General features: G+C 46.1%; 1 long non-coding RNA gene across 2 annotated transcripts; it reads left to right on the top strand.

The window, feature by feature from the left end:
• Positions 1–45: 45 nt before the first annotated feature.
• Positions 46–24647, top strand: LOC140656187 (uncharacterized). Of its 2 annotated transcripts, XR_012044001.1 has the most exons (5): positions 46–205; positions 1978–2108; positions 17879–18017; positions 19573–19674; positions 23460–24647. It is a non-coding gene; the product is annotated as an uncharacterized lncRNA (long non-coding RNA). The 2 variants fall into 2 exon arrangements; XR_012044002.1 differs by lacking the exon at positions 17879–18017.
• The last annotated feature ends 2678 nt before the right edge of the window (positions 24648–27325 follow it).

Genomic DNA, 27325 nt, shown 5'->3' with positions numbered 1-27325 from the left:
GGGCGTCGCCGTGCTTCTGGGCCTCCTGGGGACAGTCCGGCCCGGGAGAGCCTGGACCCGGGTGCTTGGAGCCAGTGCTGGGGCGAGGAGACGGCAGTGAGCACAGCTCTGGTGCTGCTGCGAGCTGGGGCTGCCTTGGGGCCTGGCCATGTTCCCAGCAGTGAGCTGAAGCCTATCTCTGGGCATCGTGCCTGTATGCTCCTCTGTACGTGGTACTGCTTCACCCTCCCCTCCCTTGGGTTCTTCCTCACGGTGCCCCTGTTCTTCTGTCCTTTGTTGCCCAGCAGCTTTGTGGGTCTGTGTGTTGTATTTCCACTCTTGTGTGCCTCAAGCCTGTCCCTGCTGTCCCACAGCTCCTCTGCCCTGTGCCTCCGTCTAAACAGCTCCTGTCCAGCAGACCAGTCACTGACCTGAAGCTAATCACTGGCCTTAGTGTATATTCTGTCTTCCTCTGTAGCATAGCTTCTGTTCTTAGCCTCTTTCGTGCCCTCTCCAGGGTGAGTTACTTCATCACATGTCTGCCCACGCTCCTGCTGAGGCAGCCTGTGCTGGGAGCTGTGGGAGAGAGCGTCCTTTGTTGTCTGTTTCATCCCATCAAAGAGATGGTGTAGCCAGTCAAAAGGGAGGTTTCCCTTTTTAATGAAAGGGAATTTTTCCGGGCTTCTTTAGAAATCATAGAAACATTAGCTGTAAGACTTATGACAAAATTTGCAAGAGTTTGACAACTGTGCGCCACAGTGCGTTGGCTGAGGCAGCTGATAATTTTCTTATTCAGTTTTGTGCTGTGAGTGATTGTCATCTCCTGTGACTCTGACAAAACAAACAGTAAAGGAGATGGGATAGCAGAAGGCTTTTTGTTGATTTTTCTTTTCAGGATGCAAGGATTGGTATTCAGTCAACAGCTCATCTACAGCAGCTGTTATCATGTATTTATTGACTGGCCCTGAGCGGTCATTTGGCTGCCCATCAGGTTCCCTTTCTTACTAGTCCTTATGAAAAAGGACTGCCTCGTGGGTTTGGTTTTTTTTTTTTTTTTCTGTTTCTGTGAAGTTGTTCTTTGGAACAAGTGGAGACTGAGGGTGCAGAGGTGGGCAGGACAGGCAGATGATGGAGGCTGGAATTGCTAGGGAAGGAAGGAGTGAGAAAAAGCTTCCTCACCTGGCAGCCAATGTTGTACAGGGGCAGTGACTGGTTTTATGAGCCTAAAGCGTTATGATAATGTAATGATCTTTAAGAACAGAATCCTGAAAACAAACTAGAGGCCTGACCACCTTCTCTGTTCTTCAAGAAATCCTTCAAAGAGTTCTTTCTCCTCAAATAACTGCCTGCTTAAGTGCCCTGTAAAAGACTGATTATCTTCATCTCCACATAGACCTACGTTCAGCCCACCAGAGTTGGTCTGTTAATACGGAATCCCCTTTTTCCTTTGCTCAGGTGGTCTTTGGGTTTTGTCAGTAGGCTTTTTCATTTGAACAAATTTACTCTTTTTCCCTTCGGCACTTTTCCCACTAACATTTGATCTATATGCAATTATGAAATCTCACTTGCTTCCCTACTCGTGAACCCCCTGGGGTATAGGCCTGTGAGGCTCTCGCAGATATAAACAGCCCTCTAGTTCAAGCAGGCAACGCTACGCTGTGTGAGAACAGAGCAAATAACTGCCAGAACCCCTTGTTGCATACTACAGTCAGGTCTTCACCTGTGGGAGTGGGTGTATTTATAGCCTTGTCACAGAACATCATAATTAGACGTGCCCATAAGGCAGCCACAAACCATAGCATTGTCACAGATCAGGGACCTCATTATTAGTGCTGTGTCGTCAGAGGGTTAGGCTGCAAGCAGATAACCTGTCTAATTCAGCAATACGTTGGGGAATTAGCCATGATTCCATTTTGGGGTGATTAGTTTTTCATCTGATGCTAACGCAATGTTCTGTGTCGTTGCTCTGAAGACTACAGTTGTCTTTTTTACTCCCAGAACAGGTACAGTTTCCACATCAACAAAAGCGAAGCTGCTTAGGAGGAATGACTGCTATTTGGTCTCCATAAACTGCTGGTGTTCAATCTCCATGAACAGTTTTGTCAGTGGACTTGAATGAGACTGCAAAGGTAATGGAAAGATTTGTTTTACGATCTTCATTCCTGCCAATAAAAATAAAAGGTTTAGAAAAAGAAAAGAGGTTCTCTGAGACCCTGTTCAGTTACAGAGCTAAATAGAGATTTCTTGGTTGACGTTTGTTTTAAGCCACTGCAGATCTAAATTTGCCTCAAACAGCCAAATTAGAGGTGAAACTGTCAGCTGAGAACTGAAAATCGCCTGCTTATTTCCTTCCCTTGAGCCACACAGCGCCCCACAAATTTTAGTTAGAGGTAACAGAGAGGGATGCAGGGATGTTGGATTCATAAACAGCTGACTCAGGCTGAGTAAAAGGTATTAATTAAATACCTGTTTAATTGTGGAAATATCAAGCTGATTACTTCTGGTTCAGTGATGTGTGTTATTTCAAAGATATGACACACTGATTTAAAGGGTTTTCGCTGGAATACTTTTAATAAAAGCATTGGAAGAGAACGGTAAGAGTTAGTGGATTTTAGAATGGAAAGAGTTAAATCAAAACTTAATGTCAACAATTTTCCTTCCTTGCTTCTCCCTGGTTATATGAAGTTCTTTGTATAAGAAATCCTTTCCTTGACACTGTTTCATGGTATGAGCTGCTTGTGACTGGGGGGGTGGTAGAGGGACAGCGGATTTAATCACTCTTCAGTTATTGGAAATGGAACTTGTTCCCTTTAGCAAAAAAAAAAAGGAAAAAAGAGGAAAAAAGGCTTTGTCTGCAGGAGGCAGACAAAAGATGTGTTTTCTTGCTTGTTTGAAAATTAGCTATGGAGAGTTGCACACGTAGCACAGGCTCTCAGCAGCCACTTAGAGCTCACAAACCTTTATGCGTGAGCTTTTTAATGACCTTCCTGAGTTTGCTTTTCTGACCACAGGCTCGGTTTTGAGAAGTGGGAGGTTTGTGTGATGCTTATTAGGCAGGAGGCGAGAGGAAGGGGGATGAAGATGGGCAAGGGGAGGAAATAGCAGGGAGGGGTGAAAGCCAAAGCTTCCAGTTCCCAAAGGAGCTATGAAGACCTGTTTTTCTTAGTTTGAACTCACAAGCTTGAAGCAATTGTCTTTACTCCTTGTTAAGTTGAATTTACATATTCAAATTAACTAATTTCCTTTGACCTACTTTGGCCAGCTTAAACTGTAGGCCTGTGCACAATGGGGAAAGGGGAGGAGTTTTTCCTCAAACTATAAATTCCTTTATTGTTGCTGGGATTGGTCATGCGGATCTGTAATGCCTGGGATTGAATCTTTAGCTGTACCTAATAAACATTAGGCTGTACTCAGGGCAGGATTTGCATTGCAGATGCTTGCAGTCCTGTTACCTCCTATCCTAGCCAACACTCCCATCGTATTACTGCTTCTCTCTGTGTTCCCCAGGCTTCATGAAGTCAATTGTTCAGGTTTTGTGTGTCCATCTCACTCGTCTATGTGTCATCATGCCTTCTCTGCTATCAAACCTCTCCCTGAAATCACACAGGCTCTTGTCTTTGATTACAGACCTTGTTTAATCTGAATTGGAAACTCTTTACAGTGGGAACCATATATCAGTCTATATACAGGAAATTAGTGCGTATGTTTCTGATGCTTGACCTGTGACATTTAATGAGAGCCAACAGCAGAATACATGGGTGTGAGTGGTTGCTACTGGCATGTCTTCACTGGGGGAGGAGGAGGGAAAAAGTGGAAAATAGGCCTTTTGGATGGATCCTAATAAAGGCCTGGAAAATTCAGAAGATGAAAGTTTGTGCTGAGCCATGCAGATGAGCAGAGGAACTCTAATTAAAATACAGACTCTGCGTTGTTCTCAGAAACTGGGCAACGTTCCCCATCTGAGCTCTGCCAACATATCTCAGTCCTGGACTTCAGCACCCACTGCTGCTCTGCTCTGTAAGACACCCACTCAGCTTGGCCAGCGCATCTCAATCTTGATCAGTAACACCTCCTGCTGTTCCAATTCTGGGCCCGTTTTGAGCAGAAAATGCCATCTCTCTACTAAATTGTGCCAAATTGCTTAGTTTTGGCCGCAGAACTCATTTTCACTTGTCACCTAACGGGATACCTAGAGACTTTCATCTAGCACTGTCAGCAACAGAGGAAAAAGAACATGTGAATACCCAGCCCCCTGCTAAGTCCCCCAATTGTATAGTGATGTGTTAATAACGAACACACTTTCATGTCTTGGCAGTTGCAAAACACTCATTGGTAGTGCAGTGCTTCAGAAGTAGCATCGCACAGGAAAGATGCGAGTCCCAGTTTAAATTACTCAATTAGTATCAGCATAGTCTGTACCCAGAATTAGAGTTTGGAAGAAACGCCTAGTATGAAGCTGTCAGATGCCAGTCGTTTGGATGTTCTGCAGAATCTGAACCGCCACATTAGAGAGATTTGCTGTTGCAGAATTGAGTGTTTCTGGCAGAGAATCTCTTTTCCCTCCCACCCTGCCTCATGATTATAAATCTCCCTTCCTTGGAGGCCTTGCCATCATCCTTTTTTTTGAGAACTCAGCAGTAGGGAGTGGAATGGCTTCCATCTTGGCTGAGACACCAGGGCTGGAGCTGGGAACATCCAGATCCAAAATTATGCATTTCTTTCAATTTGAGCCACATTGCTGGATTTTGCAGTGCTGATCGCTCACGCCCTGTCGTGATCAGCCTGGCTTTCAGTAGAATACGCAGGAACTGGAGCAAGCATGAGCCGCCATGTGTGTTGGTGAACACCCTGAGCAATTAGAGTTTGTGGCAGTGACTGCCTAAGCTCAGGAATTATTGCCTTGTTTCTGGAGTAAATGGTTCAGACCAACAGAAATGGAAGAACTAAAAACTTTGTGGGAAGAAGATGGGTTAGGAAATTATCATCAAGAAAGAAGTGAGAAAACTTTGTCAAGAAGATGTCTTGATGGCATTTCCATTCTTGCCCCTCTGAGACTGCAAGTGCAGCTGCACCAACTGCAACACTGTCAAAGTGCTGAGAGCTGCAGAACAACAGGCCAGCTAAAGTCATATTTATCTGTCAGGTTTGGCCTTGTAAACAGTCATGTGAGAGTTATTAGATGTATTACAGGTGGCGTTGTTTACTGTCCAGAAGAAAGGATGGTTCTATATCTTATATGAGCAGTGCATATGGACAGAGTAATGCTTTAAGCGCTTTTCTGTATTCTCAACTTCTTTGGCAAGATAGAAGATGAATGACAGATGCCCAATCTTATCTTTGGAAAGGAACTCTGAAAACAAAACTCTGAAAATATTCTTTAGTCCCCTAAATCCATCTAATTTACATACTCATTGGTGAGTGTTATGTGGATTGCATCTTGTAATATATACTTTGAATTCTTTATTATATAGGTTATAATTTCAATTCACATTAATAGCAGTGCCGGTGTCATTGGTAGTGAATGTGCCTTGAAATGTTTGGTGTCTATCAAATCTGACCTCACTACTGTGATACAAAGGGCGTTGCTAAAATGTCATCGCCACCTTATCAGCATATACCTCAAACTAAGAAATCGGTGTAGTACAACCCCATCAGCCAAATTATATATCAGAAGTGCGACACATTTCTGTTCCCATTCAAGAAAACATCTTTTTTAGGAAAAAGCCAGATGTCTGGGAAGCCTTTGGTTTGCAGCCCTTTAGGCTGTAATTGAAGCCCTTGCTGTGGCAGAAGACTGTGGAAGAAAGATTTAAGCAGGCCTGGAGAGACTAGAATAGAGAAGCCAAAGTATTTGCTGTCCTTTAGGTCTGTGTGCTTGCAGCACTGTACATGAGGGCCTGTTGAGGGTACTTTGCAAATGGGCAGGATAGCCTTAGGTCAGATTTCTGGAAGCATGAGGGAGGGAAGAGGCATAATCTGGCTGAGAGCCACGCAGTTTTACCAGCAAAAATATGCTCTTACTAGTATTGTTGTATGAAAATAGCCTTTTTTTGGTTTGTTTCTTATTCAGTGTGTATTGCATGCATGTCTGGAATAGCCAGTCTGGATCTTGGGCACAGGATATGTCTTTGTGGGGAGCGGTTCACTCCTGCTGGCTTGGCTGCCATTTTGCCATTCCAGTCACACACACAGCTGTGGAAGAATTGCATTGGGTGAGGACAACATAAGGTGATGGCTGCATCAGCTATGCCCTACTCATCCTCGTAGATCCTGCCTTACAGCATGCCCCTGGGTAGGCTGTTACTGCACAGAGTCTGCTTACTCGGAACAGCCTCAGGGCCAGCTTTGCTCCACCCTCCTGAGCCCCGTCTCGTTAGCATCTTCCAGTTAGGCAAGCGCAGACTCTGCTACAACTCAAAGAACAGGAACTTAAGGCTGTAGCAGTCGGGCGTATGGTTCTGCTTTCTCACAGATGGATGATCTGCTGACTGATAGGATGTGCTTTATGCAATATTGTAAGCTAGGCACATTTTAACATGCTAACTGAAGCCCCAAATCAGATTTTGCAATAAATTTGTGTGTTGGTGTACTGAGAGGCAGTTGTTTCAGAATTTCACCGGTGAGACTGCCAAAACTATTTGTGTATTTCATAGTTCATATTGTAAACTACTTGCATGCATCTCCATGTCATATATGAATGGACACAACTCATAAATAGTGATGCCTAGCTAAGCTGTCTTCCGTAGATCTGTCTACCAAGGTTTTAGCCACAGAACTTGCTTCGACAAAGTTGTCCCTGGTATTTTCTTCCCGTGAGAATGACAGGAGGTGTAAGGCATGGAGTATTTGGTATAAAATGAAGCCAGTGGTAGTAATTGTGGCTGCACATGGAACCAGATTTGTCTTAATCAGCAGAAGAGGTCTCTAACCTCTTCCACAAAGAGGCAATGAGCAGAGAATTAGAAACTTCTGTAGAAGAAATGTGGCTGAGAAAAGTGATACGGAGGCAGAACACCCAGAAAATGTTTTATAAAACGAAGAGGAGGTGGAGAAGCAAGGGGATGGTGGAACTGACTGTATGGGGAAGAGCTTGAACAAGATTTCAAAGAAAATATCTTACACTTTGGAAATAAAACTATAAAACACTGGAAATCACAGAAATCCAGAACAATATCTGTCCCATTATAAATATTATTTGAGGTCAGTTTTTACTTATGTGAGCATATAGATACTGCTGAGGGACTGTAAGTGTGAAATTCCTTTTTCCTTTGTAGTTTTGCAGCACCTGTAAGTCTTGGGAGGATGTATTACCTCTAGGCTAGGCAATGTGTATGAGAAGGAGAGGTAGCTAGCCAAAAGAGATTGAACTGAAAACCAGTTAGATTCCCAGGGAAATTGCTTTGTGGTCAGATGGGTGACCAACCAGATCAGGCTCCTTTTGGATCAGGCTCAAAAGAGACTTCATTTTGAAAGTCTGTGTATGATTTTTGCCATCTTCATTCTATGAGCTCAGAGATTATGTTTTGTTAGTGCTGCAGGATTTAATGCTTTCCTGCAGTATCTTCAGGCTAATTTGAGTGATTGGGTTGTTGTTCTCACTGCCTTAGAGCAAAGCACATCTTTTGTAGAAATGGCTGTTCTGCCCATAGCACTGATGGCCCACAACGTAGTGCTCTGGAAGACGAGCTCCAGTAGTCAAATGGGCTAAAGAGAAGAGAGAAGGCACTAAAAGCCTCTCCATGATGGACATTCTGAGAAAGACTCCTCCTCTTTCATCTTTACAAAAGTATAGAAGAAAGCAAACCGATCCTTTTCTACCTCTGTTGCTTTCTGGATTTCAGAAATGACTGATGTGAAATTTCCCTTCTAAGTAGTGGCCAAGACAGATTATCACATGACTTTATTCTTCCCTGCTTTGCCTCTAGCTGAAACATCACACATGCAGAAGATGACCTCAACAGTGAGTGACTCCTCCATCTGCTATCTAGAGGAGGTCATTCATCTCTGAAGGAAATGCTTGGACTTTTCAGTGACTTGCTCTTGAGAAGGTCAGCTGCTAAACCCCCTTTGACAGAACACTCTAGCCAAACACAGGCTTACAAGAGCAGTTTTGGTTGCCCATCAACCTCAAAAACTATATGGTATAAAAAATGTCCAGGGAGTAGCAAGAGGGATGATTGTCATCTGGACCTGTACTTCTCTGTACAAGGAGAAGTTTGAATAAACAGAAACACTTCAGCCTTGAGCAGAGATGCTCTAGAGCAATGCCGTAGAGGGCTACGAAGTCCTCTGAGTCTAGAGGGTGACCAGTGAATGATGGCTTGGTCTTTCTTTCCCAGGCATCATGCTATTCACTGCTGTCAGAGATGAGGTAATGGGCTGCGTGGGTCTGTAGTCTGACATGCCATGACTGTCTTATGTTCTGCTCTGGAGAGGAGAGGTGTTACTGAGCATGGTTTTTACTTCAGGTGAAGTCCTGAGGTGCCATATAGGGAGGTGTGTGAGAAAACCTTTCCCAAACAGAGCTCCCTTATGGGAAAGGAGCTGATAACTCTTTGGAGGCTGCTACCAATGTAGCACTTAGCTGGCAGCCGAAGATGAGAAAGACACATCTGGGCAGCTGCACAGGACACTCAACTGGGAAAGGGCACAGCTATGTGCTAAGCACCTGATGACCAGACTTAGAGACTATCAAAGTAGATGAGCCTGACTTAAGGCCGTGCTGCCAGACAAGGAGCAGGAGCCCAAGGACAGCGGGGTTTTCAGTGGCAGTGCATGGTACTGTCTCCATCAGGTTCAGCTGGTGAGATGGTTCTCACTGTTAGGCTCTTGAGCTTTTGGCTGGGCACCCGTCCAGCCATCCGTCACTCCTTGGATCTTGTCCATGGGAAACCAAATGTGATCTGAGAGTTGCCAGCGCGGCAGAGATATCAAACAGACACCTGGCATTTAATACAAACTGAGGTAAATTCAGTCTGAAAATAGAACTGGGTTGTGCTTTGACTGCCAGGCAAGTGAGCCTGTGGTGAGGCTTCTGGCTGCTCCCTGAAGGCTGGGGTCATGGCCCTGTAGATCAGCTCCAAACAAAAGGCAGAACCAGATGTTTGGGTGTAACTGTAGAAAAATAGATGTGGGGCAGCTCAGAACCTCAGGTAAATTGAAAGCCAAGACAGAGACTTTTCTTTTTTTCACCATGATACGCTCACATGAGGAACAACTGAGTGACCTCTTCTGTTCTTTGTGGTACAACTGACAGATAATGTAGGGGGAGGCAAGACTGGCTTTGTTTTCAGCTTTAAAATCCATGAAGGGATATGTTCTTTGTGAATTAATTAATTTGGAGAAAATTGAGTTTAACTATTTGACAAAAGATTAATTTCCACCCACCTCCCAGCTGGCACTCTAGTGCTGTTTAACCACGGACTGTCAGATTCCCATCAGCCTTCAACGTTTCAACTGAAATAGCAACTTTTGCCTCGCGGGGCAGCACGTAACAGTTCTGAGCCCCGTGCTGCTCATGGGTAACAGGTAGAAGAGTACCAGGATGAGGCAGGACTAGGTTCTGCCTTGCTTTGGACAGGGCTGGCTGGTGCTGCATGTCCTGTTCAGCAAATACTGTGAACAGGAGCTAAATTTCAATCCCTCTGAGCAGGGGTTTAGGTTCATTTCCCAGGCCAGCAGAAGCCTTCTGGGATTCTCCCCTCGACCTTTTTGTAAAATGAGGGGAGTGATACTATCCTTCAGCCCAGGGGAAGGATTTTTCCCATTCAGATTATTCAGTATATCAGCAGCACAGCAAGCCATGTTACTAGGACACACAGGAATCAGTGTAGTACCCAATGACATTCTGCAGACAGATGCAGAGACGTCTTCAAGACAGAAGCTGAGGCAGATCATAATCACAAACTCATTAGTCTACTAACAAGAGCTGGGGGAATAAACCTAAAATGAAATTCTGGTTTGCTGTAATAGCATGCAGCAGACACCTGCTGGCTTCCTGAGGTCAGGACTTGGCCCTGGAAAGGTGTGTGCCGCCTACCCGCTGATAATAAGCCAGTTCAGAGACCATTAGGATGTATAAACTCTAGATTCCTTCCAAACCTTTCAAACATTTGGAAACCTTTAGTTAGCCCTACCAGAGAGACAACTGTTACGGAGACATTTACGTCAGCGTGATGCACCTGGCCCACAGCAGGTCTTATCCCTCAGTGCACAGTACAGTGATACGAACTGAGAGGTGATGGTGTCATCTGTTGCCAGTAAATGGAGTGGCAGGAGAGCAATGGCTTTCCTGTTCATGTCACCACTATCAACAGAGCAAAGATACCTCTAAATAGCATAGGAATGTTTAGCAATTGTGATCTCATGTGAAAAGTTCAAACTGTATTTCAAGGACAGAAGGTCTTCTAAGAAAAAGGAGATCAAATCCCCAAGGAGCAGTTGTAAAATACCACCGTTAGTGCCCCCAAAATGCCTTTGGCTTATTTTGCTGAAATGGCATGCTGCAGCTTATATGACAAGAAAAGGACACAACTGTACACAGTTGGGACCCCGAGCAGCCTTGCAGATCACAAATACAGCAAGGCAACAGTAAAACGAGATATTTATTCTGAGTAAAAGAAAATGCAGAAAAAGAGAGCATCAACCAAACTGTGTGCCCATTTTGCGTGCAGTTAGGAGGAATTTGAGAACAAATTGTGCAAGACGGATTTACAGTTGCAAATATTTGCTAGTCTGTCAAAATTGAAGGGCACCATACAAGTCCCATTTACTGCCTACAAATACTGAAACAAATGAGATAGATAGTGCAGCTCCCTGGGAAGACTGACCTGGGAGCTGTGTGGCAGAAAACTCTGATAAGGTGTCTCTGAGAAGGGGAGAGAGTCGGAAGGACACAGCAAGGAAAAGGACCTGTGTATCTCAGACAAGACTGACCTAAGCCCAGTGAATCTAGATCTGTTAATCTCTTTGGCTACCTAAAGCAGAAAATACTTTTTTAAGATTCCTTTTGTCAGTTCTGTCCATTTTGTTTTTCATCTGCAATGTCACCCTGGAGACATAAACTGTAAATTCAGTACCTGAAAAGCTGGGGCTCTACAAGTGTCCTCACGTTACTGGGATTCACTTCTTTGATGGAATAACAGCCAGTCTGTGCTTGGGAGGGAGCTGTGGGCAGCTGTGGAAGAGACGGTTTTGGAGCCTATCCAGATCAAAGTGACTGAGTTGATGGGTGCACTGGTGATGGTTCAGCTAGGAGAGCTCTGTCAGGACAGGCTCACCATTGCCTTCCTGAAGTTAATGCCATGGTAGTGCCACTCCAGCAGCTGGGATGACCACGGCTCTCTTAAACACAGCTGCAGGAGACAAAGCGAATATAGGGGAAGCTTTGGGACTGTCACAGGTGTACATGGCAGCCTGGCGCAATGTTTGATGTCAGGGTGCATGTATACATTCAGTGATAGAGTCAGGGGCATGTGGACCTTGCCCATGTCTCCTTTGGGCAGTATGGACTTGACCTATTCCTCAGCCTAGAGCACCAAAAGGGGAATTTACTGACTCTTTGGTGTCTGCATGCTCTGAAGCTGATGCTGTCTTCACAGCCAGCAGTGGTGGAAGAACTCGGACAAAGGGGAAAAGTGCTGAGAAAACCCAAAACCTCCTGTCACCAGTACACAAAAGACCACCTGGAACTACCACCAGAAGATCCTGTCAGTGTTAGACTGTTTCTTGAGGATAAATCATACACTTGGAAGCTGGCAGAATCTTTTGAGCAGATAAATTCTTGCCCATACAGCCTAGTGGTAGAGAGTCATATATTTCACTGAAACCACAGATACATACACTCGCTGCAAGTGTAAGATGAATGAGACTTGGAGGACAGTGAAATATGCAGTCTCCTGGGTCTTGCTCAGCAGCATGCAGGAGGAGCATAGGCCTGCCAGCCTGCCGTAGAGCATGGAACAGACTCTCAGCCCCATTGCAACCCTGCGCTAAGCAGCCTCCTGTCATCACAAGATGGGCTTGTACTCACCCACATCTAGCTTCCCACACAGCACGCACAAGAGTTTTCACAATGGCGAGGAAAGAAGGAACAATCTTCCCAAGTCCAGAGAAAATCCCTTCGGTGCCAAGCTAGCTGATTTCAGGTGGTTTGCAAAACAAGGTTGGTGTTGCAGGGGATGGCTTGGCTGTGCTGGTAGTGCAACAGGACAGATCTGTAAGAACATATAACATGATGTAAGAGATGTGATGTTTATTTCTGCTGTCTGAGATGAATGTGGCAGGAAGGAATATTACAAAAAAAACATTTTCCAGCAGCAGGTGCTGGCACATGAGTCTGGGTACGGCCTGAGGGCACGCCTGGCCAGATGCTGTGAGTGCCCATGCTGGGGAGAGCAGGGCTGGGACATGGCACAGTGCTGCTGCTTCTTGCTCATAGGGAGCCCTGGGCTTCTCATTTTCTTTTGGGCCAAATTAAATGTTCTGATCAATTGAAATCCCCTTTTATTTAATTTGTAATTTCTTTTGCTGACTTTATTCCAGCAACCATAGCATGGTGCTGAATGTCCTGTGGGTGTAGCTGGGTTTGGGGCCTGACTGGCTCTGATGCTGGAAGCCTCCTGCAGTCCCTTGCTCTGAGGAAGGGCAGAAGTGTTTCCACTTTCCAAGTGTTTTCATGGCAGCCAGGAAACCTTTGCTTCCTGGGAGTGGTGTTCCCTGTGGAGGAAGGCTAACTTCTCTAACATATCACTCTCTTGACAGCATGGAAGCACTCAGCGAGGCCTGGCATCTCAGGCAGTGTTCAATATCCAGCTTCCTCTTTGTGTCTAGTGAAGGGGCCGGAACCCTTTCTGGATCTCCTGGGTGTGGGATACCTTGTTTTCACCCACTTGGAAAGTAAAATGACAACTGTAGATAAGCTTTATTTATCCTATCTGTGCAACATATCTGTATTCATGAAGCTCCTTAATTCATATCCTTGGCTGCCAGCACTAGGAGCAGTAAGTCCTTTAAAATGATAATAATCCCAAGTAAACTAAGCAAAATCCCTACAGAAACAAAACTTGTCATTGCTTTGCCTTTGGCCCTGCAAAAGATCTCTCATATTTCTTCTCCTAAAGTGTGTGATGCCTCTGCGACGGGTTGAGGGCTAAGGTCCCGGGACAGGTTGGTCTGAGGTGTGGGCATGGAGATGCCTGAAGCACAGTGCCTGGGGCAGCGTGAGACAGGAGCCAGCTGCTGAGAGGCTTTATAAATCCTCCGTGATGATGGTACAAGAACAGACTGGTGAGTTACTTTGGCTGCTCAGTACACTGCGAGATGCAGTCAGACCTTAGGTGATGAGCAGAGAGCAGTGTCCGAGAGAGGGATAATTACTTTACTCCACACTCCTCTGGTGGATGTCAAACTCAGGCCCCCAGCAAAGCCTCCGTGAACAGAGCTTGTTTTTATCTGAAGTGCCCAGCAGTTGATAGAAAGCAGTAGGCAGGCAGATTTCTGCTTTTGCTTGCCAAAATGCCACTGGCCTTGGCTCAAGGTGCATAGAAGTCACTGCTATTTTGGGTGCTGCCAAGATTAGTCCTTGTGAAATGCCAGGTCCGCACATTGGGCAATGCCTGGCCACCCATGTACCTGGCAGGAGGCTGGGACCGCTGACCTGGTGGGCAGGGCATCACCCCAAAACCAAGTGGGGTGCCTGGGCCGTACGTGCCCTGGTGCTCACAGTGGCACAGCGGGCCTCATCCGGCTGTGTGGCGCCGAACGGTCGAGTCTGGCTGGCCCGCGGGAGAGGGCGCTGCGGGCCTGCGCTGCGCAGCCTGGCAGCTCCTGCCTGCCTGCCGAGCTGCCTTTGGAGGCTATAGACAATGCAGCGGGCAAAGCAGACAATAACAGACAGGAAAGAGGCAGCAGGGGATTCACCTCCGAGCTGAGAGATTTCATTCCTTTGGAGGGTGAAAAATGGTGCTGGAAACTTTACGTGAAACAGCCCGAAGAGGGGAGGGAACAGATCATCGCTAATCACTTGTGAGAAACAAGGAGCCTGTGAATTATCAGATTATATTTAGTGTGGAGATCTCTGTTTGCCTTGAAGGGTGTTTTTGGTGGATTAATGTGCTTTTGAGTTCAGCTGCTGCTTACCAGAAAGGATGGTGGGTTTTGTTTCGTACAATCAGATATTTTTTTCCGCTTCTTGTTCTGTTTTGGTTGTGCCTGCAAAATATCCAGTCCTGAAGGTTGTCAGTAGGAAGGGATATTAGAAATGGTCCAAATCTACATCAGAAAAGGTGTATCATGCCATAGGCATTTGTTCTCTTCCCATTTCCATGGAAACATGCTAGCATGGACTTCAGTGGTGTCAGGCAGAGCAGCCTGGCCCTCCAGCCTGGCAGGATCTAGTGGACTTTCTCCAGGAGGAGCTGCTGGCAACAGCACACAGAAATGTGGCTTGATCTCATCAGGTTTGGAGAGACCAGTTAACCTGGTCCTTTAGAATAACAGTGCTTGATATATTGCATCAGAAACAACAGCTGGGACAAACATTTGACTCCCAACTTTCCCCTTCCCATCCTACCTTTCCACATCCCATTGCCCCGTCCAGTCCCACTGAGAAAACAGTGTACACCACAGGCTACAATTTTTAATTTCCTGGGGGGTAGAAGGGGTGGAGAGCACATCTTATGGTGACTGACAGGCTTTTTTGTTCTGCGTCAGTCCTTTTATTAACCCCCTGCTAGATCATTCACTCTCTCTGCTTAGCTGCCCCTGCTGTGTTAGTGATGAGAGTGTTTGAAACAGCAGGTCTGCCTTGGGAGATTATTGGGATCCCGTGGACAGGGAGCAGTGGGTTGGTTGGTGTGTGCATGCAGATTGCTAGCTGCAGCTTTGCCTCCATCTGCCCTCTCTGCTAGCCCAGATACCTTTTATTATTCCTGCAGCGACAGCAGTTGCATGTCTGATCCCCCTACAGCCACCCTGTATCTCCCCGTTGGTGGATTTGATGTCCCACCAGTGAAGGCAGTGGCAGGCAGGCTGCCGGGAGTCCGACGGGAGGTGGCCTGTTGTGAATGGATAGGAAGACGGTCAAGGCAAGAGCATCATCCGCTATCCCGCACTCTCCACCATCCTTCAGCTTCGCCTAGCCCCTTTTATTCATCATACATCTTAGGCAAAAGCAAGTGTTTCCACTCAATAATCTTGTCCATTCCCCTTCTGTATTTAGGGCCTTGGTTCCATAAAACGTTTGTCCCAGACATGGGACTGAAGAATTTATGGGAGCAATCTAGATCTCTCTGGGCAGTTATTTCCTTTTCCTTTTGGATCAGACTGCTGTTGGTGGTTCATTATTCAAACAAATTAATTTGGGATGCACACACAAGTTCTAATTAGCTGCAATTATTCACTTATTCCCTCCCTGCTTCGCTCCCACATCGCTAGAAATTAAAAAATATCACCCTAACACAGTTTGCCTGGCAATAATTATCCCCGGGCCAATCCTGAACCTCTCAATCTATGATCAATACCTTCATCTGTCAGCCACGATTAATTAAACGGAATCCCACTTTCCGGGCTTTGATTCATATCACCTCAGAACAGCTTACTGCATATTATAATCCTGCCGTGATTCTAATACTGTCCTCAAGTGCAAGGGAGGGGCTGACTGATACATCAAACCCCAACTTCATTAAAAAGCCAAGCAATACAGGGACTCTCACTGTAAGGCAAGCGATAAGTAGGTGGGACCATATTCTCCTCCAGGGCCTGGCTGCTTCATATGGGAAAATAACGCTGCTGAAATCAAAGATGGGAGCAAGGGTATTCCTCTGAGTGAGGAAGGGAGGCAGAGTTAGGCCCAATCTGATCATTTTGATGTCTGTTCTACAGTGGCTTCTTTTTTTGGCTAGCAGTTGCAATTTTGGAATTTGATATGGTTCTGAATGGTAATTCAATATCCAAAAGCTGTTCGGAGCTTCCTGTAGTGGAAGCTCCTACTCTGGTCTGTAGTAGTCCAAGCCAGAACTGTAACAAAGCTCTTAAAAACAATAAAAATGTTTTACTTTTGATTCCTCTGATGCTTCTAATAACCCTCCATTCTACACATGGAGTGGTAAAAGCAAAGAGTTGTTTGCATGTTAGGCCAAGCCATGCAAAGAAGGGACGGGATCCAAGATTCATTACTCCCTCTCCTCTTGGCCACCTTCCTCAAAGAGGAAAGGAGGTTACATCTAAAAGGGGTGATTTGAATCTATTCCAGATCTTAAACCTGAGAGCCAGTACCCTTTTTGCTGATGCTGACCATGTGTCTCAGCCAGACAGCATCCTCTTCTAGGATTTCTGCCTTCATATTCTTTTTCAACTCTGATTCACTGTCAGGCTCTCTCTTTTCCGGATGCCTGTCCTTTGCACCTTCACCCTCAGGACTTCAAAAGCCTCAGATCCAACATCTAGGAGTCTGAGGGCAGCTGCTGTTATCCACAAAGGGCAGGCAGCTCAGCAAATCTTCAGGCGGTAAGAGACAATGACCTCCAACTTCAAGCCACCTGGAAGAAAGTGGAGCTGATGATGTTGCTGAGAGTCATGACTCCAGGACTGGGAACAGCAAATCTAACTATGCTTGAGCTCTCCAGCAGTCCTCAGTGTCCAACTTCATCAGTGCAATTATCTGGGGGTTTCCAGGACATGCTGCATCTTCCAAATGATAGATGTGTTTTGTTTTCTGCCCTTGTAGGACAAATGACTTTAGAGCCATAATCAAAGAGGAATAGGCAAGCTGTGTAGGTCAGCTCAGGATTTGTGCTGTGTGTATTAGAGGAGAGCGCAGTGTTTGCACAGCACAAGCAGGAGCTTGTTGCCAGTGCTGGAAATGTTACCCTTGGCCTTCCTGGCAAAATTTACACCTCAGCGGTACATAATGGAGGGAGGAAGCAGCAGGTATGTAAAACCTTCCACTCTGCCTGTGTCCATATTCAGCAGGGGCTGGAGCCCAGAACCACAGTAGTGTTGCTTGAGGGAGCTGCAGAGCTGACCACAGCCTGGAGAGGCATGCTTCGCATAGATGCTTGAATTTGAAAGTTCATTCCAGTTCAGTGAGGCAAGTGGTGCTTTCATGCTTGCTGTTGTACAGGGTTCTAGTATTCCAGCTGTACCAGCGTGCCAGTTTGCATCCAGAAATTATTAAAGCTGGAGCATTTGCTAGGCAAATTTCGTAAGTTCGATAGGACATTCAATTAGGGAAGAGAATAGATAGCTGCAGTGTGCTGGTCACCAAGTCTGCCTCACTGATAGAGCTCACTGACAATTTCACAGTGGCTTTGCAGAGGAAAAATGAAGATGTGAAACTTGCAAAATAAATAATTTCTTGAGAGTTTGCTGCCTGGCTGTTTCCAAAACCCCATTCTTGCCTTTTGCTGAAGGTCAGAATGGTACCCAGGCTGTTACTTTAAGCTTCAGCTTGTAAATAGCAAAATCTCTGTGATCAGAATGATTTTAGGTACATACAAGCCAAAAATGCCAATTTGTCTGTCCCTCACCTAAGAAAATTGAGCAGTGGGGTTTGTAATAGAGCAATAAAACACAGTGCCTTTGTGGGTGCAAACTGTTAGCCTTAAGTTCATTGCAAGACAGAGGAACAAAAGCCACTTTGCTTTCATCAGCCACTTGAGAAGTACTAACCCCCACACAGACTCACGGGCTGAAAGGCTCTGCTGGTGAGGCTTTATTGCCAGTAGAAAATGAAAATTATATACAAAATGTAGACAAGAAAATTTGTATCTCTGCATTTGAGTGCTGTGTCGGGTATGACATCACTGGTAGCCAATCAGCAAGCTCCCTTTGTGTCTGGCTTTCTAATAAAAGCCACTTCATCAGAGTAATTTGCAATAATAATTTATTCACCTTCTAGGAACGACACCACCTGACTCTCTTAACAGCTGGAGAGAGCGAGCGTGCAAAGGTCTCAAGCCCTAGATGCTGTAGCTATGCCCTGAACGAGTGCATCTCCAACACTGACTTGATAAGAGTTGGTTCAAGTTGCAGATAATGTAAGTGATCACTTGTGTCAATTACCGTATGGTTGAGCACCCCTAAAGGTGCTCAGCGCTGCAGGCACCCAGAGTAGAAAGTGGTCCCCATGGCAGTGGGAAAACGGGCTCTTGTAAGAAGGGTAGCACTGGGGCCACATAACTGGGCTCAGCACATCTGGGCAGGGTGTGATGGGTTCCCCTTGCTCTGCAGGAGTGTATGGGACAAGGTGCTGCTTTGAGTGGAAACTGGGAAGAAATTCGGCCTTTTCAAATTTGGGGTTTGCCTGAACGAGAGGCAGGGAACCCTGCACTGGAAGCGCAGAGAAGAAACTGAGGCACCAAAATGTTGTGTGCAGCTGAGTGTTGTGGTTTAGCCCCAGGCAGCAACTAAGCACCACGCAGCTGCTCGGTCACTCCCCCCTGGTGGGATGGGGGAGAGAATCAGAAGAGTAAAAGTGAGAAAACTCGTGGGTTGAGATAAAGACAGTTTAATAAGTAAAGCAAAAGCTGTACACGCAAGCGAAGCAAACCAAGGAAGTCAGTCGCTACTTCCCATGGGCAGGCAGGTGTTCAGCCATCTCCAGGAAAGCAGGGCTCCATCGCGCGTAACGGTTACTTGGGAAGACAAATGCCATCACTCCAAATGGTCCCCCCTTCCTTCTTCTTCCCCAGCTTTATATACTGAGCATGACGTCATATGGTATGGAATAGCCCTTCGGCCAGTTTGGATCAACTGTTCTGTCTGTGTTCCCTCCCAACTTCTTGTGCACCTGGCAGAGCATGGGAAGCTGAAAAGTCCTTGACTAGTGCAGCAACAACTAAAACATCAGTGTGTTATCAACACTGTTTTCAGCACAAATCCAAAACATAGCCCCATACCAGCCACTATAAAGAAAATTAACTCTATCCCAGCCAAAATCAGCACACTGAGTTGCCTGGTGCTAAGCAGGGGAGGGTCTGAACGTGCAGGAATGTCATGGGTATGGCCTCTGGCAGTTGTGTCACTCAGTTCAGCTCAGAGAAACCTTCTTTCCAGGCTGTGATATCTCAAAGCTCTTCTGTGATATCAAACATGGCATCCAGTCTTACATGCAGTGGGTAATAGCTCTGTGAACGCATTTGCAGGGTTCAGGAACCCAGCACGGAGATGCTGAGGAGTGAGGACAGACCACACTAAAAAGAGAAGCAGAGTCTGTAGGATCTCTCCCTGAATGACAGGAAAATGTTGCTTAGAGCAAGGTCCCGCAGTACTCTGGGCTTGAGTCAGCCCATTGTGCAGGAGACGTGGGGGCTGCTTGTCCCGCATCTCTCTAGGAAGAGCTTCACTGTGCCAGTATGTTGTGCGGGAGGCTCTTCCAAAGCTATCTTAGCCAGATCTGTGCCATATAACTGCTTGTGAAGAGCATGGATGTATAGGATGTATATTTTCTGGATGTAAATTCCCCTAATCAGGCTCTGCACAGACAATGCTAGATTTGGAAGTGAACACACAAGCACTGAACAGAGACCAAAACATGAAGACAACCAAAATAAGAGATCACTTCCACCCTGAATAATTTGCTTTATTTTACAGTGAGAGAAAGCAGCAGACCTGGGAACAGCAAGCAGATGTCCTGAGTCAGCCCAAGGAACTCCAGACAGACACACCAATATAACCCTCAGCACACTGAAACAGGTAATGGAGATGTCAATTGAAAATGCAGCTGGGTTAAAAAAAACAACAGTTGTGAGGTGGTAGAATGAAGGGGATATTCTTATAGCGTGCAGGCAGCAGCCCCCCCAATCTCTGGCTGAGTTGTCAGCGTTACTGCCTCAGGATCACCAAGGTGTCTACACAGCCTTTGGAGATTTTTGAAATTAAAAACCCAGAATCCAAATAATTCAAGCAGTGGAGTTAATTTCCTCTGTAAATCCTTCTGCAAGTGCATTCAGGTAGGCTTTCTGTCAGGGGTTTCTCCAGTAGTTTACCCTTGCCCTGTGTGCCGCATTGATCCTGGAGAGCAGGACAGCTCCACATGATGAATAACTTACCTCTCAGCCATTCCTTAATGAAGTGTTTAGCCAGCAGTCCATACTGTGCTGATAGGGTCTGTCATGATTCAGCTTGGAGGAGCTGCTTGGTAGCCTACCAAGGACCAGGTCCTGTGCCTGTATGGCTGTTGGAGCAGTGGGGAGTACACGGAGCCACAGGCAGCATAAATGAGGGGTAGGAGTGAATATGTACTCCCCTGGTGTTCCCAAGTAAATCTACCCTAGATATGGTCTACTTGGATGTATTGCCTGCTGTGTTATAGCAAGCCTGAGGGGCTCTAAATGTCTTCAGTAAGACTAGGTGGCATATGGCCCCTTTCTGAATTGAGGCTTTCCAGATTTGTCATTCCAATCCCTCACTAGGGTTGGGATGTTTCCTCAGGTGTTTCCAGGGCCATTTGCAGCAACCAGGAGACCCTGGCTGTAGCCCACCCATGGGTACAGTAATCTGGCAATGAGGTGTATCCCTGTGAGAGACCCTCGTACCAGCCCAGATCAGCACTGTGGCAAGCAGTCACGCTGATTTGGTGACTACAGGGACTTCTTAACACTGGAGGTGCCCTTCCAACTGCAAGGCAGGCCCTAGCCCGTACTCCCCTACTGTGAAGCAGCACTGGGGCTTCAGAAAGTGTTTTGCTGTTTGGATTTTGTCCATTTATTTGGTTGGGTTGTACTCATCCTGTCTAAAACAATGATTCAGGCTGGAAGAGCAAAGCAGAGGAAACTGGAGAGAGAAGGGCTGCGGTACTGCACCCAGCTTATGTCTGTAGGACCCTTTTAAGTGGTGTTTATTGATTTACTTTGAAACTACATCCTTGGCCTCAAATGAGTGCAATCAAAGGTGACAGAACTCCAGAGCAGAAGAGTTTATAACATATTTTCTAAGAATTGCTTGTCATATCTGAAGGGAAAATGGAAGGGTAACAAACACACACAAAGCTTGGGGATAATGGCTATTACTGTGCAGAGACAGTGGTCTCAGAGTCCAGAGTGATCTGATGAAGTCTTGTAGTGGAAATTTGCACAAAGCTGTGCTTTGCAAACTCAATTCTCTTTGTAAATGAAGCTGTGTAAAAAAAAAAAAAAAAATCTCCAAATTGCTGGGGCAGGTAAGCAGGCAGTCTGGAGAGACCAGGCTACCTTGTCCTGACTTAACTCTGCACTTCATGGAGCCTGGCTTTCAGATAACCTCTGCTACTCACCCCCTGGAACCAGCTCACTTAATTTTGCTTATGGGGTTTGTACCAGAAAGAGATGTTAATGCTGCTCACCCCATCATGCCACCACAGAGTACCTGTCAGTCAGCAAGGGATGTTTTCTGAGAAGTTTACATTTACTGGCTTGCAAGGCTGGGAGGGAGACAATCACTTTTTGGCATGGTTCATTTATGAATCAGGGCCATATAATATCTTGCTTCCATCAGGGTTTGTGTACCTTAAACCTAAAAGCAGTTTGCCTTTGTTGTGCACACGCAGACAGAAACAGAATAATGTCTAGACCACTTAAGGGTTAAGTATCTCACCTGCTCTTCTCCATTGACTTGGCCAGGCATTTCCAGATTGTAAGGCATCTGACTCGTTATTATCCTCAGATTAGGCAACAGCAAAGTTGCTTAAACCTGATTTAAGTGCCAGAATAGGCCCTCTTAATACAGCCCTTTTATTTTTGCAATGGTTGTCCCACCAGTCTGTTCCAGCCCCACGCTTCCCCTCACTCTGCCTGGGGCTTGCTGGACTTGCTAAGAGCCTCTCTGCAGCTAGAAATGGATCCTCTTTTTTTCAGAATCTTTGCTGTCTTGAGCTCTCAGGGTGACTGCCTAACACCTGCAAAAACCCCACATCCCTCTGTAAATTGCATAAATCCCTTCCTGACAAATGAGAGGCTGTTGCCAGTGACAAGTTAACCTGGACGTTCTCTGCATGCTGCCTTATGCTTTCCAGTCAGTGCTCTCAGGTAAATGGGTGATTTCAAAATGCAGTGTCTGGCCAGCTGGCTGTGTAATCTAGGGTCAATTGTGACTTTCAGAATCCCACTGCTCCTGCCCCTGCACATCACAGGCATGAGCTCTGTCTCTTCCAGCACCTGGGTAGCAGCTGAGTAATGCTGGGTAGGCTCAGTTTCCCGGCACAGCTCCCTGCCAGCTACAGCTGTGTGGTTGTCTTTTCCAATCTATGGCTACCAACAAGGTGTTTTGCCCTCTCTTTGGGTTTGGTGGTGACCTTGTAGCTGTCTCTGTGAGGACTTCACTGCTCCTTCTTGCAATATAGCCGCCAAAAGCTCAAATGAGAATACAGCCCCTAACCACTGGAAGGTTTCTCCTCTCCACTGGGAAGCCCTGCCCTCCAGATGAGGTCTCTGCAGCTACAAGAGCCAGGTCTGGGTCCGCACTCGCAGGTGGCTCCAGTGAAGCCAAAGCAGAAACTCATTCTCGGAGAACCAGGACCCAGCAGATTCCCAAGCCCTTTCTAGGTTTCTTATGAGTAGCTGGTATGACACATTTGCCCCCAAGGAACAGATTAGCTGGTGGAGGTATGTGCTCACAGAGTAGGACAGGGTTGCCCCCTGCAGTGATGTCTCTAAGGCTGTGCCTGTCCTGCTTGACAGTCTTCAAGTACTGCTGGCTACTTCACCTGCTCCATCCTTGGCCATTCGCCCAGCCCTCCTCTTTTCCTCCCCTGCATTCCCTCTCTGGGTGACCTTATTTACAAATTTTGCATATATAATCTCCTGCTGATGACTCACAGAGTGATTGCTTTCCTCCTAGCCTGTCCTGTGCTGTCCAAATTAATTTGCAGTCTGTCTTTCTGACAGCACTTTGTGGACACCCACCCACTGGCTTCAGCTCAACACAATCAAAGCAGAGTTTTAAATCTTCTTGTGCTTGCTCTTCCCTGCTACCTTTCTTGATGTCTCTCTTACCATCCACCCAACCGCTAGTCCTCTTTGACTTGACCTCTCTCTAAATACCTGCATCTGGGCTCTGCTGAAAACTAGCCAGTTCTTCCTGAAGATCCAGCTCCTCCTCCCTGTCTACCCAGCTGAAATCCCTTTGGGATGGCCAGGTTTTCTGAGCAATCAGATTTCTGCCACACTTATCAGTTCTATGCAGAGTACCACACACTCTTATCAGGATTTTCACTGGGAACCTCTGGCAGTGCAATGTTAAAGGGTCCTGGAGAGCATGTATCACCGATCCCTTAATTTTCTCCCTCCCATGAGCTGTAAAATGCATGTGTCTTCTGCAGATGGCCTATTCTGGCCCTGCTCCATCTAACCATCTCATAAAAATTTTCCACTGCAGAGATACTGAGTCCTGCCTGTCTGCCAGCCATGCCAGTTCCAACATGCCACTGCATGTTTCTCCCAGGTTACTCCTTCTGCAGCGGAGGAGCAACCTGTAAACACTAACAAAGCTTTTTCTTCTTCCAGATCCCTCCTAAAAACTACTGTGCTACACTGCCTACCGACAGCAACATACTTGATGCCTGCAACTGCTGCCCAGCATCTGCCTTCATGCCTGTTAGTGCTCCTTCGCCTATGTATGGTGTCTTTGTGGCCTCTAAGCGTGTCCTTGGGATATACGTACACTTCTGAGTGTGGGACTGTCTCTCCGTGGCATTCTTGCAGCGTGCTCAGCAGGATGAGACCATTATACAGCCTATAATGAGGGAGGAAAGCATAATAATTTGCAAGCCTAAATTATTAAGCCTGGTCATTTTGGTTTCTGGGAGCAGTGAACACGAGATTGGTTTTAGGGCTTGCAAATCTTCTGTGTAAGCTTCCATTTCCCAGGCAGGTTGCCATTGTGTTGCCTCTGTCAAAGGTAGCATCTTTGGCTCTCCTCCCACAGATTATCTGGGCATGTAAATGACCTAAGACAGATACACTGTCATTTTCTCATCCTGTGATTTTACTCACATCCCCCTGTGGTACATGACAATAAAATTACCCCTCTTGTTCCTTTCCCACAGACAATCTTGCAGGCTTGTCAGTCAGCATCACGTGTGCAGTCATTGCTTTTGGGACCTCGGGGGCGATTTGGGAAGGATCCATTGTGCTGTAATTCACCTCTGTTTGCCTCTAGGAGAAGGATTCTGGTTTCCATCCTGTTTCCTATTGTGCCTGCATGGCTCTTTGATCACAATTTGACTCCTCAGGACTTCAAAATTACAGCTACCTTGTAAGGTTTGCCCATAATCCTAGTGACATGTTGTTTCCTGACAAGCTCCGGACTTTACTTGCTCCCAATTCATGATTATCTGCTATTTCTGATGGACTTTGTGATTCTGCTGTTGCCTCAGACTTCCTCTTTCTTACCTGGATTTAAGTGCTGTTTGGGTCTAAGATACTCCATGCCTTCTCTGTCGCTGTCATCTGACCTTCTACATTTTCACTTCAAAATAAGGAAGATTTCAATATTGAATCCACTTCTCTCTCTCTCATTTTTTGTCCCCACTGACCCTTCTGCACAACATAAAACCAGACCTGCGCCAGTAACTCAGGTGGAGAGCCTGCAAGAGCCTGCTGTGCTCACCAGCACTTTTAACAAGGTTCCTGTCTTGAAAACACAAGCAACAGAGCTGTGACATGCCAGCAAGGTCTATGTCAAATAAAATCCTCATGCTTTCTCATCTGCCTCCCTAAAAGACTTTGTACATACACTGAAGTGTTCACTCTCGGGGCTGAGTTTGAACTGGTCAAGCCAGATCAGAATTGCTTCCAGGCAGGAAGCTTTTTAATCAAATGTTTCTCTTCTTCCTGCTTATCATGCAGTGTGTGCTTCTGACACCAGGGGAAACAGGAGCAGGATATCAGCGCTGGCTGCCAGCTGCAAGCCAGTGGGCATGTTCTTCTTCCCAGGGCAGACCCTAATGGTGAGATGCCCCCTGCTCCTGAGCAATGCCAGTGGGTTGTGGAACTGCTCCGAGAATCCTCATCTATAGGAAAACCATGCATTGTGCAAGTGATGTGATTAGCAGGTGGTTGTGGATAGCGGTTACTGAGCATTTAAATATGTTTGTAGATATTAGGTCAGCCTTGAGGAGGGTTTTGTAGAAAAAAGATAAGCAAGGAGGAAGAAAGTGCAACAGCAGTGATTTCCAGCCCTTGGGCAATGGTTGACTTGTATAGAGACAGACTTTTTTTCAGTGGGCTCAACTTCACTGTGCAGGGGCTGTGTCAGCATCAGGTAACATTTGAGAGGCCTGAAAGGTCTGAGCGTTTAAGCATATGCTCTGGAGAGAGGGAAGGGAGAGCAGCCAAGGACTGAAGGATGAGGAAGACAGATTGTCCAAAGCATTGTTTCAAGAAGTTCAGTGTACCCTGGACCTGCAGAGGATGGTAAGCTTTGCAAAGGACAGGTGTGCTTACATGCTTTTACTTTTAAGCTTTTTCTGTCAAAATATACAAGATTTGCTTTATGAAGTGTGTGACTTGACTTAAAGATTTGCTTTACTGTGTGACCACTGCATAACCTACCAAGCTCCTTGCAGGCAGAACTGCCATGAGGTCTTGCGAATTGGGTCTAACAGAAGTAATGGCTTGTAGATTAAAAGTAGAATATGATGCCCTTCTCAGGAGTGGAGGGCCTAGAGGAGAAGGTGTCCGGCTGTGCAAAAAGCTTTCTGACCACAGGACACAGCTTTCTCCTTGCACTGCCTGCAGTGATTGTTCAGGTTTATTTTTCCACCTGGGTGTCCAGAGCCAGTGTGAATGCTGGAGCTCGGTGTTCCACTCCCTTCCCGCATCTCCTGCTCTCTGGCAGAGAGGGAAAAAACACTGAGAGAGGAGTACACCAAGCTTACCCTAAAAGCAGTAACTAAATAAGATTGCTGTCAGCAGCTCTCAGACTGAGAGCTCCAGCCAGTCATGTTGGCATGTAAAAGGAGTGATTACCCACGCTTCAACTTTGGAACCAGAGCATCCAGCTGAGGTCTTTATTCAGGAGCAAACTCACAGACCTTTGCAGGGAGCTGTTGAACTGTCTTCATCCATCCCAGGTCTGGCAGATGGATCAAAGCCCACCCTGCCAGCGGATATCCCTTGCATGCTGAAGAAATAAAGCGCAAGTTCATCTTGCTCATAACTTGGTGTTCTGCCTCTACGTTCACTAAGGAAATTACTTCCATTTTTCTGTAATATTTTTCATATTTTACAATATCAGTAGTGACCTCCTGGTCAGACATTTTAGGAAATTTAATGACCAGCCGAGAGAAGAGACCTTGGCTTCACCTTCTGTCTTCCAGGCTTGCATAAGCTGCCAGACTCATTACTGGCATATGCAGCAGTGCTGATGTTACCTGGGAGTTAGCAAGGTAAGGTTTTCCTAGATACTTCTTCTCCTGCCTGAATTCTGGGCAAATAGGGTTCACAAATCCCTATATGTACAAGCAGAAAATGTCATTATTCTGTCCAATTATAATCCCAAACTGAAAAATTAATTGAGGCAGGTATTAAATTAAGCATGTTTTGCTTGAGTAAATATTTTCCATTTTGGAGCCTAATCTATTCACTTAATAATCTAAAGCAATTTTATTAATTTTTTTTTAGTTTGCAAAAAAAAAAATATGTCTGTTCCATTAGGAGCTATCGCTGGTTTAAGAGGATTTTACTCCCATTTTATGGTTTGGTTCAAAGAAAATTTATTCTTGCAATAGGTTTAATGATTCTTAGCTAACATTGTCTTCCCAGCTGCAGTTGGACTGTCATAAAAAAAACCTTTGGCTTTTGTTAGACTTGCACATTCTTGGCTGCCAATAATGATTAATCTTTCCCCCTACAAGATCATCTTATTACTTGGGTTTGACTTAGGAGCTGCTGTTCCCTCCGGAGCTTGGTAAGGGCTTTCTCCCAGAGCAGCTCTGATGCAGTGCAGGTGTGACCTGCAATGCCTCCCTTTGTAGTCTGTCTTTGCCCCTTAATTGCTGATCTGTGGCACTCAGCTTTCTAAGTTCCTCTGCACAGGAATGCTATTTTGGGGATGACAGAGAATTAATTGCAAGAATTAATACTTCCATGCATGGCAGGGCCCTCAGCGTCCCCGGCTGCCCAGCAGGGAGGATTGTCTAGACAGACCACTTGGTGAAGAGATGCAGGGGGTGGAGGGCTCCTACTCCTCCCTGACCTTGGGCATGCCACAGTGGGTAGTGACACCCACCTAAATAAACAAGCGGTGATCTATGCCACTGCCACCTCTCAGCTGTGCTTAGAAGCCCTTTCCCGCAGGGCAGCATCCCCACAGCTCTCAGTGGGACAGACTGTATCCCAGCCATCCTGGTCCAGAATCTCCTGCTTGT

This window comes from Ciconia boyciana, chromosome 8, assembly GCF_034638445.1.
Source record: "Ciconia boyciana chromosome 8, ASM3463844v1, whole genome shotgun sequence".
In the NCBI taxonomy this organism is placed as follows: domain Eukaryota; kingdom Metazoa; phylum Chordata; class Aves; order Ciconiiformes; family Ciconiidae; genus Ciconia; species Ciconia boyciana.
The sequence above is the reverse complement of the archived record's forward strand: the minus strand, read 5'-3'. Positions and strand labels throughout refer to the sequence as shown.